Below are 4,861 nucleotides of genomic sequence, written 5' to 3'. Positions count from 1 at the left end.
CCGGCTCCCCTCCCTCCCTCCTGGCTGTTGTTAGGATCTGGCAGTGGTGGCAGAGCACCGCCACTGTGCCTTCCCTCCCCCTATCCTCCCCACTCCCTGCTGGCTTTTGTTGGGGCCTGGGGGCTGTGGCAGCAGCAGCAGCAGTGAGGCCAGAGCAAAGGGGTGAAGCCTGCACTGCGCAGCCAGCACCGTGTGCTGCCGCCTCCAAGGAGCTCCACTCCATCCCTGCTCTGCCGTCCCAATCTGTCCCCGCTGTCCCCCTCTGCCTCCAAGAGGCAGGGCTGTGGGGGCTGGGGAGGGGGGTGAGGCTAGCGCTGCTGGTCTCGCCTTCCCACTCCGGCCCCTATCCCTACTGTAATGGCAGCGCTCCGCCACGTGTCCGTGTCTGTGCAAAGCATTCTGATTGGTTGTTTCAATCAGCATTGTGATGGGCTGCAAATAAAGCGTTATGGACAGACAGACAGACTAACGCTTTTATTATATTAGGATACAGCCCTACGCCAAGGAAAGACCACTGTGAGAGATTTAAAGTAATTAAACGGATTAGACAGCAACAAAGAGATGAAGAAGTGACTTCACTAAATGGCTCATCTGTGGTAGCAGAGAAAGGCCCAACAGGAACCACTGACTGAAAGCTGAAGTCAGGCAAACTGAAATAAGGAAGGATATGCAGTTTTTTTGCTAATGAGGGTGATTAACTACTTGAACAAACTTCCAAGAGAAGGGCTGGATTCTTCATATCTTGGTTTTCTCAGATCAAGACTGGAGGCTAAATCCTGTTTCACCTTTAAAAAACAAAATGCCACTTACGTGTAATTTTTGGTACCTATCTAGAGTTTAAGTTCTATTTTCTCTTTCAAGTAGATAGAAGATACTCATTAGTCAAACACAAGTTGTCAGGCCCAATACAGGAATAAATGACTGACTGACATACTGTGGTCTGTGAGACACAGGAGGTCAAACTGGATGGCCATAATGGTCTCCTTTAATATGAGGAAGTGAGCCTGGGCTCCCAAAACCTTATGTTATATATCACCAACTCTGGGTGCCAACTTAGAGGGGGTGCCAAAATGGAGGTTCCCCTCATGGAGTCTGCACAGAGGTGGCAGCAGCAGCAGCAAAGTGCAGAGACACTCTTGTCCGCTTACTACAGCCACTGTTTCTCTTGCTGCTAGATTCCCTGATACCCATTACTGCAGTCAACTGAGGTAGTTGCAGTACGGGGCATGAGAGTGCCCACCAGGTTTGCAAAAGGCTGGCCCATGGCACAAACCTTACTAGTTAACACCTCTGGGTCCAAACCATGATGAATTCCGAGTCAGGTAATTCACCAGTTCTCAGTGATATTCAAAGACGCTATCATCTTGTACAAATGTCAATGAACCCTAAAGAGTTAAAGGTGACAGCTAGTAGGAAATTAAGGGAACAAGCTACTGAGAAATTAGGGGATGGGGGCATTAATCTGAGAGTGAGACAGGAGTGCGTCCTTTAGAGAGGGTTAAGAACATTGTCAGTTCAAGCACTAATATCATAAATCAGGCTCCCAAAATCATGAGACTGACTTAAAATGTATGAGATTTTGTCAAAGAATTAATTCTTTGCCTTTTGTTTATTTAGTTTTTATGTTACACAAGGGGAATTTTTCCAGCTTCTGTCTGTAACCACAAGGCTTAGAACATTGCTTTGTTAAAAAATGAAAGATTGGATATTCATGGCTCCAGGAGTGTGGGCTGAAAGAAAAATACTAAATATGACTGGAGTTGGCTAAGGAGACAGGGAGGCTATGCTATGCTGTTATGAAGGGTGTAGTGAGAGATGAGAGTGAATGATTTAGGAGGATGGGCTCCTCAGCCAGAAGGGATCTCAGAATTATATCCTTCAGAAGACTTCCCTGGGTCTTGCCCTTGGGTTAGTCTCACAGCTTGGTGAAGTGAGAATAGATCAAAAGCGGGGACAATGCAGTCTAGCAGATAGGACAGTGGGGGTTCAGGGTGAAGAATGAGGGCAGAGACAGAATCAAGCAGGTAGGATGCTGGGGCTGCCTGGTTTTATCCAACTAATAATGAAAGGCAGTGAGCGTGTCAGAGTGAGTGAGAGAAATGGATCAATAGAGAGATAAAACCTGTGATGGAAGGAGCAGAAGTGGGGGTGGGGAAGAGAGGCATAAAATGCTGCACATCAGAAAGGTTACATTTTCCACCCTGATCTGTAGTCACTCTATGCTGGTGTTAATGGCTGGACAAAGTGCAAAGAAGTGGCAAACTAGGCCTAAATACAGAAAGAGAGAGAGACAAAAACAGGAAGAGACAGAGAGACCTGTGGTTACTACTGCCCTTTAACCTGGCTGTGGACAGTTCAGCACCATCTGTGTAACGCTCCCTAGTACACGCCCTGTTGTTTTCTTCTTTACCTAACACTGTATGCAGTGTGTGAAGAGCCTGGGAACATATTAGCTCCAATAAATCAAATCCATAGTCCTTTTCCGATTCACTGATTCAGTGCAGATTCTGTCCTAACCCAGTGAGATGTGCAGGCAAACCCCATGTTTTATCAGTCAAAGAACAGGGCATTTTTCTCGTAGTCTTAACTAACTAGTGGGAAGTAATGCTAGGTGCTAAGGCTCATGGCTGATAGCCTGAAGCTCACAAGTTCAAGGCCATAGCAGAAACACACAGTCCTTTCAGAGTCCAATAAATCTGTGAATTCTGCTAAAAATTTTGTCACGAGGAAGCCAATGAGGAACTAGGGAACGCATTCCCCAAACCACCCACCTATTAAGTTGTGGTGCTCATGGCATTTTTTTAAAGTAATTCTTTCACTGGTACACACATACCCCCTTTTCCCCCACCCCCATTAATATGGGAAGTAGAGAAGGAGTAACACCCTCCCCCCTTGCTTCAGGGTTTGAGGCATCCGGAACTGAGAAGCCCCATGCAGAGGACAGTATACCAGGAGTCAGCTATTCAGATGAGAACTATCTCCTTTCCAAGTCGGTCCAAAATAGAAGGGGATTAGCTCAGGGGACTTGAGAGATGGCCTCTGAGGCTTCTTATTGCTAAGGCACTGGTCCCAGTCTGCCACATGGGTTTGGTGGGATCTCAGAGTCAGTTTTACCTAATAAATCGCTTTGTGTCTCTTGGATTAAATTCATTTTCTTCTCGGATTGAATTCGTTTTCTTAAGGTTCTTCAGCATAGTTCTTGGTGGGGTAAATATTTGCATAGAATCGTAGTGTCAGGAGTACAACTGGGGTGTAGGCCTGTAAGGGACTGTGATGTAGGCAGTCACCCTGGGTGGAGCCACAAGCTGGTGGGGGAGTCAGGAGCAGGAAGGAGGAATTCAGACCAGTGTCACTAGTCACAGGGTCCAGAGCAGACACATATAGCTATACAGGACTGGGCATGGGTAATTGTTAAACTGAGCCATGAGGCAGAAGCCAGCTGTCAGAGAACAGAGGTGGGCAAAATGCAGCCCGGGGGCCGGATACAGCTCACCAGGCCATTCTATGTGGCCTGGGGGCCCCCCCCCCAGAATTAAGAAAATAAATATTTATCTGCCCCTGGCTGCCTGTCATGTGGCCCTCAATGGCTTGCCAACTCAGTAAGCAGTCCTCCACCCAAAATAATTGCCTACTCCTGGTCTAGAAGCACATGGATCAAGGAGCCAGCGAGACAGTCTGGAAACAGAGGAGTCAGAGCTAGACCCTAGAACAAATATTCAGCAGGCAGGAACAAGGATAAAATCACAAAGCCAATCAGCAGGACCCAGAATGCTAACAAACAGGTAGGGGCCAGGAAACTCAAAACAAGTTGTTAGCAGTCCAAAGATAAAACATAAGGTGCAGACAGAAGAGCAGTTCCCTGTTGTAACTCATGGCACTTTGCAGGAAGCTCCATGTGTTACAATCCCACAGGCCCAACATATGTTCACTGCTGTAATCTGGTGGTTGAGGGATCCTGCTCCTGCAAGCCTGCAGCCGTTCTCCCCTAGCAAGCCCCAGCCCAGACCCAGTGCTCCTTTCAGAATGGGAGGGAGGAAAAGTAGCAAAGGGAGTTCATTCTGGGGGGTGCCCAGCCAGCACTGGAGGTTAGGGCAGGTGGATTGGAGCCCCCACCTCCTGGGGGGGCTCCAATCCACCCAGACCACGCTCCAGCACCGGCTGAAAAAAACCCAGACCAAGCTCCCTCTGCTCCTTTCCTTCCCTCCTCTTCTAAAGATAGCACTGGGAGTAGGGCTGAACTACATCAGCCCAGCCCTGCTGCTGGCACGTGCAGACACAAGTTACTGAAGGCACTCCATTTTGGAGCATCTTCAGCTGAACCCTCATGCAGTGTCAGATTGTCATGGGATTGGGTCCTTTTAAAGCACCCTACAGCTGTGGACTTGTGTTTGGTCACAACTGTAGAGCGCTTTCAGGGACCAGATAGAGCGAAAATTATTACTTCTGTCTACACCTGAAGCATTTATTCTATTAGATAGCCTTGTGGGATCAGGCTGAGCTTTTGCTTATAAGTAGACAGCTATGCCTACAGAGGCAACTGGGGCCACCTGGGAGTATTTAGGTCATTAGCAGCCAGGCCTATTTGGTAACTAGAGTCAGCTGGGAACAATTGCTTGCAGCTCTGACTCCTGCCACATAGAAAAATAGGGTTGGAAGGGACCTTAAGAAAGCCACTTAGTTTAGCCCTCTGTTCTAGGCAGAGTCATCCCTGTCTAAACTATCTCAAACAAATGTTTGCTTGACCTGCACTTAAACACTTCCAGTGATTAACACTCTATTCCACAGCCTCAATGCTTAACCACCCCCAGAGTTAGAAAGTGCTTTGTATTATGCAACCTAAATGTCACTTGTTGCAATTTAA

The sequence above is a fragment of the Gavialis gangeticus genome, unplaced genomic scaffold, assembly GCF_001723915.1.
Source record: "Gavialis gangeticus isolate Ggan-Ray unplaced genomic scaffold, GavGan_comp1, whole genome shotgun sequence".
Classification (NCBI taxonomy): Eukaryota; Metazoa; Chordata; order Crocodylia; family Gavialidae; genus Gavialis; species Gavialis gangeticus.
Note: the sequence above shows the minus strand (reverse complement) of the source record.